The sequence below is a fragment of the Herpailurus yagouaroundi genome, unplaced genomic scaffold (genome assembly GCF_014898765.1).
Source record: "Herpailurus yagouaroundi ecotype Mexico unplaced genomic scaffold, PumYag 165, whole genome shotgun sequence".
Lineage (NCBI taxonomy): Eukaryota > Metazoa > Chordata > Mammalia > Carnivora > Felidae > Herpailurus > Herpailurus yagouaroundi.
In genome coordinates this window covers 30,051,189-30,066,924 of record NW_024412406.1, presented here as the reverse complement: position 1 = coordinate 30,066,924, position 15,736 = coordinate 30,051,189, and the positions used below count along the sequence as shown (strand labels likewise).

The 15,736-nt window shown below is 40.8% G+C and overlaps 1 protein-coding gene across 4 annotated transcripts in view; it reads right to left on the bottom strand.

Moving 5' to 3' along the window:
* PCMTD1 (protein-L-isoaspartate (D-aspartate) O-methyltransferase domain containing 1) overlaps positions 1–15,736 on the bottom strand; it is a 70,823-nt gene that overhangs the window by 39,917 nt on the left and 15,170 nt on the right. The window contains exon 1 of one of the 4 annotated variants that reach the window (XM_040487815.1): positions 8,823–8,845. The exons of the other annotated variants lie outside the window; for them this stretch is intronic. The gene's annotated coding sequence lies outside the window, so the exon portion shown is untranslated. Of the gene's footprint in view, positions 1–8,822; positions 8,846–15,736 lie in introns of those variants that run through there. 4 annotated transcript variants of the gene reach the window in all.

Genomic DNA, 15,736 nt, shown 5'->3' with positions numbered 1-15,736 from the left:
CACACTGAACAGAGCTGTTCTAGAAAGCGACAATTCTGGGACACAGTTCCAGGTCTTTCCGACTCCAGAAACCATGCTCTTAATCATTAAGGCAGGCAGCCTTCGGAGTATGGTGAGTCTAGTTTAACATGCGTGAATTACTTCACTGACTTAAAACTTCCTAAATTTAAAAATCCACTGCCACCTAAATGCTAAAAATCTTAAGTGCACCACATAAATTCAAAATGTTAACACAAAGCAACATAATTACCCAAACACTGAATACAAAAACAAAACAAAACAAACCCACTTTAAAACAAACTCCCACATGTTTAAAATACACACACCCACACACAAACATATGTGTGTTCAAGTGTTTTATTTGGTAAACCCTGTGGTGATAAATAAGGAGACCACAAATTTTATTAAAAACTTTAATAGCATAAGCACCAGAACATGTTACACACAGGTACAATAAACTTCAACTAAAAATTTCAGCATCTTCAAATGAAAACATAAGTGCAACTTGATAAACTAAGAATTTTAACACATCATCATGATACACAATTTAATCTTTGATTCAACTACGGTTACTAAATGAATTTCACGTAACAACTGATTTCTGAATTAATAAGTCATGGGAGGGAAAGTGAGAAATGAAATGCTCATAGCCAAAAACAAAAGAGTTTTGACAGCCGGTCCTGGCAGGGCTGTACCCTCACTCTTGACTTTTGAGTACAGGAGCAACTGAGGCCTCGGGCTTCCTCAGGGTTCTCAGACTTCTGTCACTGAACTGTCCCAATAGTCCAGGGACAGCTTCCTCACCAGGCCCTGTCCCCACTGTCTGTCTGTGTCCTCTTTTGTCTTTTCCTGTGATCTCCTTAAACTTTCTGAGCAGAGGAAATACTGTGAACTCATGTCACACTACTTAACTTACGGAAACTCACTTCAACAAGTGACTTGGCTGGCTCCAATGCCCCCACAACCCCAAAGAGAAGTAACTGGAAAAACACACGGGCTTACAGAACCATCCTCAATGAGTCGACTTGGCAGCACACGGTGCAGCTGGAGACGTCAACGTGCTCTTCCTTCCACAGGTCTTAGTCTGGGCATCCCTTTCTAACCCAAGCATCTTAACTCGCTGAGCAAAATTCTAGCAATTAGAGATTTGTTTCGTTTTGTTCTTCACGACACGGCCTCTAGGCATAGGCGAACTTTTCACCTGGTACTCAGAGTGAATGCCTTCCCGGGATGGAAGAAAAAGTGGCTACGCTCATCAGTCCCAGCGTGGCACCTATCGCAGGACTTCATGAAGCCTAATTCTGACTCTGAAGACATTTGATGGCTCTCCTCGAAGTGCTGTATTTTACTAGTTTGAAAAACTATTCCCCTTCCCTTTGCTTCCAGGGCTAAGGAGGGACCCAATCCTTCTCAGGTCCTTCTGGACTCTAACCTGCCCCAACTTATCACAGCAAACAAACAAATGTTGACTTCACTACACAGAAGTGCTCACTCGTGGTGAGAAAGGCAGGAGGAAGAATCAAACCAGTAAGAACTGTTCCCATTTGCTGACCGACCCTGTACCGTACTCAGTGTTTTCGTTAAAACACATGGTCTCTTTAAAAGCTACGCTAAGCCTATGAGGAAGGCAATCCCTTGCCCACTTTCAAGTAGAAACAATCTGTAAAGGCCTGGCTGGGACGCTGCAATGCATGTGACTGCTGCTACAGGAGCCCAAAGGAAAGTGGATCCAGGAACCCAGGAGAGCTTTCTCAAGAAGGCACAGACTGGGTAACACAGTTAAAGGACTAAGGGAATCAAAGGCTGAGGAAATGGCTATTAAAGCGACAGAGTAGATGACCCTTTTAAGAAACTACATGCAGCTGGGTACTTCCGATCACCTTAAAACCTTTATCCTGTCGGCCAGTGATTTTTTTTTTTTTTTTTTTTTAAGCCTGGATCCTTTTGAGAACCCGATCATACTTTGGTCCTTCTCATTGACAAATGAATGAAGGAAAAGTTTTACGCAGCTTCAGAAGGAGCCTGAGTTCCTGCAAACCCATGAGCTGAATCTAATTTAAGAACATCTACTTGCTGCAGCAGAGTCAGCCACAGGTATTAACAAGGAAGGGAGATTAACAAGGGCAGGAGAATTACACTTCCATTTCAGAGAGTGCAGTGTAATCTGTGTTTCTGATCTACCGCAACAGACCGGAGAGCAGGTACTTGGAAAGTTGGGAAACACGTCGCCTTGTCAAGAAGGAGCAGCGCAAGACCTGAAGCAGACTTCCAGGACACTCTGGTCTGATGGGAAAGAAACACATCTGAACACAAAGCTGTAGGGTATCCAGGAGGGAGGTGATCAGGAAAGGTTTTCTGGAATAAGAGGAGCAATCACCGCAATGCATCATGTTTCCTTAAACAATATGTAAGGTAAGGATGTGCAGATGACAGTCATGGTGGTCTGCATGTTCATGCTTTGAAGTGACAGCAAGGTACAAGCTTATGCACATTACAGAGACACCTTAGCAACTCACGAAAACTTTCAGCAAAAAGCTGAAGTTACAGAGGACCTGCTTCTAAGGTAGATGCTGTCACAGTTACTTCAAGTGGTCTGGGGAAGCTGTGAATGCAGATGAAAAAAAACGATAAGACACTGTCCCTGAATTAAAACAACATACAAATTAAGGCTATATCCAGGTTCAGATTTTAAAATTCTGATGAAAATATACATATGAAAATAAAATTATATCCATAAGCAAACTGTCTTCTAGGGCCTAAATTTCAAAACGAAGATGAACCCTGGGGTTTAAGGCTGGGAAAGACTGAAGGACTGTGATGCCAGGTGCAAATCCCAGTAGATTTAGCTATGCAAGAAATCTTACGAGGATTGCTTTTATCTTTGTCAGTAACCTGGTTATACAGTTGCACAGGTTTTCAGTGGTATGCCCTAAGGCTATTTCTCGCACATGTCCCGCTGTTTTGTGAAACATTAGTAGGTGTTTTCAGATGTTATAGAAAAACCCAGTACTTGACCTCAGGCCCTTGAAGGATCTTAGGAAATGTGAGGGACCACAGATCAGTCTGGAGAAGACACGGCATGCCAAACTGCGAAATGGGATAAGCAGAGCCGTGCGAGGACATTACGGAGCACTCAGCCCAGACGCGGGGACGCAATAAAAGGACAGGAAGATTTTCCTAAAGGTGGAAGACCGGGTACGCAAGAAGGCAGAAGGAAGGAAAAGTATTCAAAACATGTGGAAAAGACGAGGAGACAAGAGGCCATGCGTCTGCCCCCGGTAAGGCCCTACAAATAATAGCGCAGAGCTGAAGCGCAGGACTAGAAGCAGTGCTTGGTGAGGCAAGAAGACTAAGAGCCATGAAAAAGGAAGCTTGCAGGCCACACACACACACACACACACCCCCACAGCGCTTGGACTTCTTCCCGCAGACAATGGAGCCAGCAAAGGCTTTTGAGATGAGAGACATATTGTAGGACTAATTTTAAAACAAGATGTAAAGGAAAAACCAAAACTGTAAAAGAAAGAGAACATAATTACAATTCGTTGTTTGGTCTGGGGAAGACAATGTTTATACAGTCAGAAGAGCGAAAACACAGTGGCTGATTTAATGTGAGTAGTCGCTGGGGCGCCTGGGTGGCTCAGTCCGTTAAGCATCCGACTTCAGCTCAGGTCATGATCTCACGGTTCCTGAGTTCAAGCCCCACGTCGGGCTCCGTGCCGGCAGCTCGGAGCCTGGAGCCTGCCTCAGATTCTGTGTCTCCCCCTCTGCCCCTCTCCTGCTCACTCCCTCTCTCTCAAAAATGAATAAAAACATTAAAAAAAAAAATTAACGCGAATAGTCATTTAAGCACACTAGGAAGGATGAGAGGTGAAGAGATAAAGAGGGATATGGGAGCTAACACCTCATCTGTGATTCCGGAAGCTAAACGCTGTCTAAATATTTAAGAAGAAGAGCAAAAGAATGATCTTAGTTAGCAATGTGGAGGTAACCCCCTTACCATGAAAGAGCTGAACACATTAAGTTCCCTGTGGAGTGTGAGTCTCCAGGTAGAAACGAGTGAAGCCATGAACTGCCGGGCTTTGTCTTCAAGGGATCACTTGACTTTCTAAATTGTGCACGTGCATTATTTGAACAAAACTGACAAGTAAAGCTGAATATAAAGGGTGTGTGTGTGTGTATTAGACCAGATGAATCTAAAGACACATAGAAAATAATTTCTGAAGGAATAAAAATACACTTAATAAAATAGTTTATGGTAGAAAAATCAAAGAACAAAAAAGAGATTATTAACAATTTATACCACAGAGCTTCAAAGGTAAGTCATTTTATCATACAGTTCCTAAAAGTGGGTGGAAAATGATTATAAACTAAGTCACATTTCCATAATGTTGACAGATTCAATTATAAAAATATGTGCATTTGCATAAAATTTGAAAACCAAGTAAAATAAAAATGATTCATAACCCTAATATTTAAAGAGCCACTGTTAATATTCACTTTCTAAGCACATATATGCTTTCTTATTAACAAAATTAGTAATATGATTTCAAACTTTTGCCAAATAGGTCTTAAGCATTTTCAAGTCATCAAAAATTCTTCCAAAATCCAGGTGTGCAATCCCACTGCATGGAGGCACCAAAATATAATCAGTCCCCTCCCTGACTGCTGGGCAGTGAGTTTTGGATTACACCAACTGTGTATGTGAAGAGTTAGTAAGTTAAAATCTGTAATGAATATTGTGATAATTCAATAATAATTTCCTAACTTGAAATACACTTCATTTTTTATGAGTAAAGCAAACACTATTAAAAAACCATCGCAGCATTAAGTCACAGAAGTGTTTGTCGTTTGTTAATTCTGAGATAATTCCACCTCAATCATGGAAAAGTGCCAAATGCAAGCCAAGAGACTAAGGTCTAGCCTTGGTCCCACTGATAAACTTTGCTGTATGGCTCTGGGCAGCTCTCCAAAACATCATTTCCTCACCTGTGAAATGAAGAGGCTAAATTCTAGGATTCCTAAGGTTCCCCAGAGCTCTAATTTCCCTGCCATTTTGGCATCAAACCCGCATTTGAGGACAGCTGAGTTCTAGTTGTGCAGGAATGTCTGTCCATGCCTGGGCACCTCTGTGACTTTGATCACATTTTTTTGGTGCCCCACTCCTGCCATTCTCTCCAAACATGGAAGAGAAAGAAATGGGAATGTTCAAGTCCTGCCTTAAACAATAAAAGCAAACTAAGGAATCGAAGAAAAAGAAAAGGCCAAGGCAGAATAGAGAAATGCCAGAAAAGAAGACTGGACAGCTTATGCAGTTAGATCTTTTGAAAACGAAGTCATCATATCCACTCACGGAACACAATTTCGCTCCTTGGCGCTTTCTTTCTAGTATGCGTGCTGGGGTTCGGGGGAACACAACAGGGTGCGTACATTCACACGAGCTCACCTGAGATGATTTGTAAGGTGTTCCCAAAAGTTGCTTGCCAGTCTTTCAAAATAAGGGATGTGGTTTCAAGGTATTTGGTTTAGGGGAAGATCTACAGAAGGCCCAGTTCAATATTACGGTGTCTTTCAGGCCCCTTAGGGATGTTTTACGGAAGGTTAAAAACAAGTCAAAGGAGGCGGGCGGCAAACAGATGGCAGACAGATGTCGCAGCGCTGGGGAACAGTGAACGCTGACTCACGCTCTTTCCCTCCTAGCGACCAGGGCAGGCAGCCAGGTGCTGCTCGCTGCTCCGTTCTCTGCAAAGGTGAGAACAGGGCTCACCCGCTTTGGGGGAAAGAAGATTAGTCATCCAAAGGACAACACGCTATTTGAGGGCATGAGCAGAGGGTCGTTCTTCCTCACGCCTCAAAGATCAGAGGAGCCACGCACGAAGCCTGTTCTGAGTGTGCAAAGACACGGGGCGGGGGCGGGGTTCTCAGTGATGGCAAACAGATCTGATGAGATATAAATACAGAACAACAAAAGAAAGAAAAGGCAAGGACAGACTAATGAAGGGGTTCAGAACAAGTCTCCCTGAGATGTACCACTTTGGCATGTGGACCATTTTGAGCTGAAGGCAATCAAGACCCAGCAGCCTAAAGCAAAACTGTTACCTCTCTTTAAACTACCGAAAGGAGTTTAGCTAAGGAGGTGGGCCCAGAAAGAAAGCTATTACCAAGGCCATTTTTTTTTTCTTGACCCATCTGCAGAGTAGGACGAATATCTGCTCTTAGCATCCCGTGAACCTCCCTATGACCTCCCAGACCCCTATCCCACTTCGTAGCTCTCGATGGATGGATGGCATGTAAACCTCAACTGCCCAGCTTCTCCTTGGGTCTGTCTTTGTGGGGCTCTCATACAATTCAAATTTTCTCCCATCAATCTGTCTTATATTAATTTGATTATCAGAGAAGCCAAAGAACCTAGAAGAGCAGAAGGAAAATATTTTCCTCCAATATTAAAGATTCACTACTCATGCGCCCAAAGCTACCGGGAGAACATCCAGGTAAGTCTATATCCAATGATAAATACACATCTTAATTTTTTTTTATTAGTGATAACATACACAAGCAATTTCCTATGTCTCTATTACAGACAGGCTCTGGGCTCTATTTCTTCACCAAAACTCTATGAGGAAGTGCTAACTTCATTTTATAATGAGACCAAAGCTCAGAGCTTATGAGTAGCTGAGCCACAACTCAAATCCAGTTTGGCAAGCCATAAAACCCTTCTGAAACAGAACAATTTGCAAAGAGGCTCCTGGCTCATAATTCAAAAGTAAACTTTTCATCCCCTTAGCTAAGAAGATTCAGATCTCCCTCCCTCTCTCCAATTTCCTTTTTCCTCCCCTCTGGTACTCTGGGTCCCAAAAGAAAAATGGGATGGTGGAAATAAAGCATCTGATGTCATGTACTGACTATGCAGCCTCAGGCAAAAGTCTAACCTGTGATCTTCAGTTGCCCTTGTCTATAAAATGGGAAAAATATTAACTGCATCATAAATTTGTAAAGAGTGCACTGCGCATAAGACTTCTAACGTACACATGTCCAATAAATAATTCACTTTCTTTCACATCTAGGACAAAAAAGACACGTTCAAAACGTTCATTTTTAAACACAAAGGACCGAAAAGGGGAAACAAAAAAGTAAGTGTCAGTTTTGAAATCTAGTGACGTTATCACTTAGTGACCTCCTGAAGACAGAGGTACAGGGTGAAAATGTAAATCCTAAAGAAAAGCCAAGTTACAGTGTATACAGAAGGGAAAGGAATAATACAGCCCTTCGCATGTAAACTGATTGAGAGGGGTTAACGTAAAAACAAAAAAACCAAAACCACAAAAAAACAAAAACCAATGCAGTGACTTCTGTCATGCTCTGGACATCAGGACCAGCTGCCCTCTGTGCTCACTTACACGGGCTCAGGAAGCAGGCAGGTACCGAGACTCTCTTTGGTAACTTACTAGCTAACTTCCACCTGCGCTAATTTCCTCTAATGAAGCATTTGTTCCATAAATCAGCAAAAAGTAGCTGTCTCGTATAGTTTTCTTTTGTTCAACACATCTTTTCTATCCAAATTGTAAACTCAATAATAAAGATCAAATAAAACGAAGATAAAATAAATATTTAAAATATTCATCGCAGTTGTAAAGGTGTTAGCGAGCATTTAATAAATAACAAACATAATACACTGTAAGAGCAACTCCGAGCTTTTTACTTCAGGAAATAATTTCAAATTTGAACATACCTAACAACTACCAGCAAAGTGAAACTGTATTTTTCCTTTAAATTCTCTTGAACTCTGGAATCTTCATCTGATCAGACGGCTGATAAGCCTCTCAAGATAATTCAAGATTGTCGTCTCCTCCCCAACCCTTCAATTCACTACTACACATAGTCTCAAGTAACAAAATAAAGTTGTGTTTAGAGGCAACCAGGTTCTATATTTTGATATTTATCAAGTTGCAAGGTGCCTATATTCACAGACGTAGACTTTTCAGTTATATTCTCAATTCTATTCCAGTCTTGCTTCCTATGCCTTTTTCTTCCCTCTACCTCCCCCCTCATTCTTTTAACTTTCCTATTCTCCTTTGCTGGGGGCAGTGCGGACCAGCGCAAACTCAAACAAGACTGGAAAAAACAGCAGGAGGCGGCTTTACGTGAGTTCAAGGTATGGGATATAAGGTGAGAGAGGAATATAAAACATTTTTAGAGGACAAGATGAGACAATTCAAGCTGAAATCTTATCATTTTGAAAATTACAGGATTTCTGGGGCGCCTGGGTGGCACAGTCGGTTAAGCGTCCGACTTCAGCCAGGTCACGATCTCGCGGTCTGTGAGTTCGAGCCCCGCGTCGGGCTCTGGGCTGATGGCTCGGAGCCTGGAGCCTGTTTCCGATTCTGTGTCTCCCTCTCTCTCCGCCCCTGCCCCCCGTTCATGCTCTGTCTCTCTCTGTTCCAAAAATAAATAAACATTTAAAAAAAAAAAAAAGAAAGAAAATTACAGGATTTCATGTACCTCCAAAGTCTCCTCCGCTCCTTTTACTCTAAGATCTGAATATATGACCTCTTAAAACCTCTGTGAGTGCACCATTAGACATGTGTATCCCTAAACACCACACAAGTATACTCCAAATGCCCTCGATATGCAGTCGCACGTATCTCTGAACTACCAAAATCCTCAGAGAATTACTGCCTCAAAATTTAGGATTACTGCTTAACATCTTCAATTTTTCAAGAAACATTGTGTTGTACTAACCAACCTTAATACTTAAAAAAAAAAAAAAATTCCTTACAGAAGCTACGGCCCAGAAAAACTTTTCAAACAGAAGAGTCATTTACCTCCTGTAGCTCAGGGAAAGTCTGAAGCAGAATACTGAACTGACACTGGGCTTTCTGGTCTGCTGAACGATGCTCTTAGGACGTCATGAGATCAATAGGGAAGCAGGAGAGAAAAGCACATACATTGTCAGCTCCTCTCCGGTCAGTCTTTTAAAGTTGGGCTTCTTTTATTTGAAACATTTTGAGTTCACAAAAAACAATATTCAAATAAAAATAAAAGAATATCCCCAAAGCAAAATTCCACAATTTGGGAGTTCAGATGATCGGCATCTGTTCCCATCACAAACCAAGACATGAACTCACACCAGAGATATTCTTCCTGCATATCACACTGTGGAATGCAAAGACTGGCCTTGTCACGCCATACAATTTTGAGCCAATTGTTATCTTTCCTGGCTTTAGTTTTTTTCACCTGGAAGATACTGCTACTAAATCAAATTTTCTCGATGGCACCTGTAACAACTCTAAAACTGTCTAAGCATATTTGCTACACAAAAATAAAAAATGTAAACAGGTTAACTATAAAGTTTTTTGGCCTTATAAAATGGTATCTTTCCAGAGTCCACCATGACCATTTTATCTATGGACAGGCAGTGAAAGCTACATAGAACAAAATACCTCGTTATACATCATTTTAATTTGCAGCGCTTCTATACCAACTCATACAATTTCATTAACTACTCCAGGATATTTACACAGGACAGGTGGTATTACCTGCACTACCCATGTGAAGAAAACCGATTGAGAACAATTTGTTCTAGATTTTCCATATAAGACATATTTCAGTCTTATTCATAGATCTAATGTCATGCATTACCACTAATATTCACATTATCAGAAATAAAACAGCAAATGTAGGTCTGAGACCCTTTGACAAATACACACACACACACACACACACACACACACCACATTTGATACTATACCTTCATTTCATTTATTGGGACAAATAACTCTATCCCTGTTTTTACTCATGACCCAGAGAAAGTTAAGGAAGTTCTCAAACTGTAATCATAAGATCATCACCACAATGCTACAAGCTCTAAAGGAAGTGGTCACCTTAAATGATTAATCTTGTACCAACAGAACTCATTTGGAGAAAACTGTCCAAACTGAACCACCAAAACGCTTGTGAAAGCTTATTAAACTATAGTTCAGTACCTCCCGCCAGGCTTCACTTAAACAACTTCTTCACCACTGGTCCAGCAAGTTGAGCAGGACACAGGCACACTGAGGACAGAAAGTCAAAGAATGGCTTCAGTTCAGTAGACAATCTCTTTTCATGGAAATTAGTCTCTTAAATGGTTAGTTATTTTCATTAAAAAAAATGTTTAAAAATTACTTTCAATTTGGCCACAATAAACTGACACAACTGAAAGCTTTTAACAATGTAAGGAATTATTTCATACTAATTAGATTGGGCTTCGAACTGTAAACAGCAAACTGCGTACTCGTAACTGAGAATGCTTATTAATAGTACACTTTAAAATACTAAATGCTGTCGCTCTCCATAAAAAATTGCTCAAACCTACTAGTACTGCCTTCCATTTCGATATTCTAAGTTTTGCACAAAAGACTTCCATTTGGTGATTTCCTCATTCAATTAACAAAACTGGGCGCCTACTTACGCCTCAGGAACTATGGCAGTTATGCAGGACTAAGAGACCAAACTCCAGAAGCTAAAGTCAAATTAGAGAGCTTTCTTATAAGGTAAGAGTTACAGAAAGCTCGCTTCATTTCATGGATAAAGAACTGAGCCCCAGCAGCTGCCTTGTCCAAGATCACACAAGTCATTGGGGCACCTGGGTGGCTCAGCGGGTTAAGCATCCTACTTCGGCTCAGGTCATGATCTCCCGGTTCGTGAGTTCCAGCCCCACGTCGGGCTCTGTACTGGCAGCTCAGAACCTGGAGCCTGCTTCGGATTCTGTGTCTCCCTCTCTCTCTGCCCCTCTCCCACTCATGTTCTGTCTCTCTCTCTCTCACAAACAAACATTAGAAAAAAATTTTTTTAACTTAGAAAAAAAAAAATCACACAAGTCAGAAACCCAAGTTTTTGCAAGTCATTATATACTAATCTTAGATAACAGAAAATCTATTCAAACATTAGTATAAAGCCAAAAAGGCTGAATTTACTCCTTTGTTTAGATTTTTTTTTTTTTAAGTTTATTTATTTTGATGGGGAGGGCCACCAGAGAGAGAATTCCTAGCAGGCTCTGCACTGTCAGGGCTTGAAGTCATGAATGGTGAGATCATGACCTGAGCCGAAATCAGCAGTCGGACGCTTAACCGACAGATCCACCTAGGCATGCCAAGATTTCTTAAAATTAAGTGAGCAGAATGCTTCTTTTTTAAAAATTCAGAAAATTTCCTTACTTTCAGTATTTAATTACTGATAGCAAGCAATATTACTGAAACCTGACTTTATGACAATTTGTTGGAGATTGTAAGGAAAAAAAATTGCCCGAAATGAAACTACTACAGAAAACAATGTATTAAGTATATCTAGACTGAATCCACACGGGTTATAGTGGTGAGTTAGAACATTAACGCAATGTAAAATTTTGGTCTGAATTCAACAGGATTTATACCAATAGGAATGTAACAATTTTACTCATTTGCTACCCTTAAAAAGATTATTTGTAGAATGAATATTAATGTATCAAATTATAATAATTTCATATCAAGTCGTAGCTTCATTACAAGTGATATTCTAACAGAATGTGCTGTTGTCAACATAAATAAAAATTATACTTAAAGATCATATAACACAGTGTAGGTTCTAGACTGGAACCCTAATTCTGTAACTTCTAGCTATGTGATCTCAGGAACATCATTCACCTCTCAAGGCCTTAGCTGCTACATGATAAAAACAATATTGGTAACGATAATTACCTCACAGGATTAGCACGAGAAGTATCTGAGATAATGTATGTAAACTGCCTACAACAGTCCCTGTCACACAGCAAGTACTCAATCCGTTACTGGTTTCTATTAACACAGGCTTACTTCATCCCCTCACAAAAGACCATGGTCCCATTTCAAGAAACATTTATCAAATGCATAAAAATCTATATATAAGATCTATAAAATACTTTGGATTTTAGGTGTCAATTTTCACCAAGATCTCAGTAGCTGGACGATGTTTCTGAGGGAAACCAAAGCATGGAATGACTGGAGAAAGACACTGCGAATATACCTTGCGATGCTGGACAGAATTGAAGGAATCATCAGTATGAGCTCGTTAACTTGACTTGGACAACTACACACACACACACGTATAAAACAGAAAGCTACAGAAAACACACATACGTACTTTCCCTTTGTTTATGAATGCCTAAAAGATAAACAGTGATTCAAAATAAACCCAAACTCTGGTTGCAAAAGGTGGAGGAAAACATGTTTTGCATTTTTCTCTACCACACCTTCCCATCTATTGACAGCAGTCTCCCATTCCCCCACTCCCACTGGAAGACACTCGAGTGTCCACTCTTCCATAGGTAGCAGGAGCCCTGGAATCTCTGCTGCGGTCTCCGCGCTCCGGCTCTCACAAGTAACTGAGCGTCAACAACCACTCGAGCCCCAAAGTTCAACTCCAAGGACCTACTCCCGCCCGCTTTCCAACCCCCAGATCCTTATTTTATTCTACAACCACATCTGACATCTAGTTTGCCCATTCTTTTTCTACCACCACACTCATTGTCACTAGTGCAAAGATCATCTATCAAAGACCTGAGGGCCTCAGTAAATACCTGAGGACCTGCAGGCCTTAGTTTCTGTTAACAACTACTGAACTCTGTGCCTGTCAGAGCAAAAGCAGCCACAAACGACACGTAAATCAAAGTATGGCTGTGTTCCGAATTTTTTTATTTATGAACACTGCAACTTAAATTATAACACATATTTACAGATACATTTATATATCATTTATATAATTCTCACTTAGTCTTAAATTTTTTTTCCAACTTTTTAAAACGTGAACACCATTCTTAGTTTGCAGGCTATTCACAAACAGGCAGTGGGCCAGGTTTGGGCCATGCACCATAATCTGCTGACACCTATCAGTATCACTTTCTTCCCAAACCAAACATGTCCGATAAACATGGCTTCGCTCCATTACTTTCCGTTATTTCAACCCCTCGTTCTAACTTTCTGCCTCACTCCTCTTGTAAACGCCGGACTTTGCATCAATCCAGTATCTCTCTTCTGTGGAGTGTTTTATACCGTGGAGTGTTACAGAAAAAAAAAAAAAATCCACCACTTGGATCTTTAGTGGATCCACCACTAAAGATTTCCGTTCTTCAACCTCAACTGGATTTTCAATAGCACCTAGCAATACCTCTGGTCTTCAGTTGCTCCCATACTCCACAGCAAACTCACTACCACTGCCACCGTCCCCTCAAGATGAATCTCCCTAACAAAGGTGATACTTGTCTGTCTTCCACAAACAAGGTCATGAGACAAAAGCCTCAACTTTCCCAGACTGTCACCTGAACCCCATACCACCGGACAACAGTATTATTACAAATACACCTGCATCTGTACACACATCCACAAGCAGAGTATTCGACCTTTGTTCTGAAATTCCATAGGCCTGATTTTGTCCATTATTAGAATTTAAGTACCTTACTAAATAAGTACTACATTTATTAGATGCCTAGCACTCAACCAAGTGCTTTACAATGATCTCTCAATCTAGGAGGAACCCCTCCTCCTAGAAATCTCCTCTAAGCCCACCTCCAGAACACTCAGGGGCCTATCAGTCAGCTAAGGCTACCATAACAAAATACCACAGGCTGGTATTAAAGAACACAAATTATCTTACAGTTCTATAAGCTAGAAATCCAAGATCAGGGTGTCAGCATGGTCAGCTTCTGGTGAGAACTCTCTTACATGGCCTTTCCCTGCTGTGTGGTCAGAGAACCAACACTGACATCTCCTCTTATAAAGACGCTATTCCTACAGGATCAGAGCCTGACCCTTTTGTACTCACCTTAATTACTTCCTCAGAGGCCTCATTTCCAAATACACCTACACTCTACACTCGGGGTTAGGGCTTCGACATTAAAATTTTTCAGGGACACAAACACTGGGGCCACAACAGTGCATTTCTTCAGTGCTCTCAAACACCCGTGACTATACCTGAAACACTGCTCCACAAAGTTATTTCATTTCTCACCCACTTGACTGTAGGACTGTTTTTCTTCAAGAGAAAGCTCCACATGCTACTCACCAATTCCTATCACTTACCAGAGAGGCTATCGTGGAAGCAAACAGTAAATGACGAAAGAGACTAAATGAATGAATAAAATAACTTCGGCATGATATTCATTTAATGAAAATGGAAGGGTGAGACCAATATTTGAGTTACACAGACCTCTCAGGTTGTTTCTGCCTTTGAGACTGACGCACCTTATAACAAAGAAGATAATTCAAGACCACCCCCAGTGATCAATTTTGTTTAGTTTCCCAGTAAAAAGATATGGGAAGAAGAGCAGAGATATCTGAGTGCTAGACAAGTTATACCCTCCACTGCACTATTACTCTGGTCTGCTTTGGGGCATACTTCATCGCAGAAGAGAAAAAGCTTACAGAGCTTAAAATTTAGTTGGCGATACTACAGTTACAAAAAAAAAAAAAGGCAAAATGAATGTTTCAGGAGTTCAAAACGAAAGCAAGTTAACAAGGAATGTAATAGCCAGAAACAGGCAAATGTGTGCTACCAAAAATATGTAAAAAATTATTGTAAACAGGGGCACCTGGGTGGCTCAGTCAGTTAAGCAGCTGACTTCAGCTCAGGTCATGACCGTAAGATTCACGAGTTCGAGCCTGGCATTGGGCTCAATGCTGACAGCTCAGAGCCTGAAGCCTGCTTCGGATTCTGTGTCTCCCTCTCTCTCTCTCTCTCTCTGTCTCTCTCTCTCTGCACCTTCCCCATTCTCTCTCTCTCTCTCAAAAAAAAATAAACATTAAAAAAATGTAAAAAAAAATACTGTAAACATACAAATAATCTTCAACAATGTAATGATACTACATTAACCTGGGAGCAGAGATACCACAGTAGAGATTCCAGAGTCCTTAATAAAGGTGGAAAGAGTTGAGGACACTTTAATGCCCTCAGGATGGGAAGTGAGGAGATTACTGTCACTAGGAAAAAATAGACACAAAGAGACAAAAACACAGTGGGGGAGGAGGGCGCAGGCAGGGGACTTCAACAAATGTTCTTCTGAATTATTAATGCAATGTGAAACCACAATAAATTTCATAAAAGAAGGAATACTTTAGTTTTGCAAATACTGTAAATACAAAGAGTTACACAAAGGTTGGTAATTAAAATGTGTTCAGAAAGGCAACCTGAAAGCAACCGGGGCATGGGTCCCACATTTTCTAAATCATTCACTTTTACAAGACCTTTTGGGCATCTTCCTTACAGCGAGGTACTGTGGCAGTCACAATAAAAGGAGAATAAAATGAGTCAAAAACAAACTACAGGTTTCCTGGGCTATCCCAGAGTGTCCCTGAGAAAACTTTCTCAACCCAAAGGGGCCTGAGGCAAAGGTATTCTCCCCACCCCTGAAGTCTTTCCAAGGCCACTTTGCTTTAAGAAAGACCTACATTAGTAAGATAATGGCTCTTTTCATAAAAATGAAAATTCTCTTCCAATTTCCTTCAGTTAGTGAAAACAGCTACTAACGCAGGTCTTTTGTAAAAGCCAAGTGGTACAATGTGGACTTTCATAAAATGGGGGATATACCTATGTATTGCTGACACCTGAAATCTCATTCTAGAATTTAAAGTCTGTAATCCATGACAGCAGAGGCATAATTCATACAGTTTTCTGTGCATATAAACCCAGATAAGATACAGCACTTTGATATCCGTGAAAAGCAAGTCAAGAAAAATAAACTGTAAAGAAG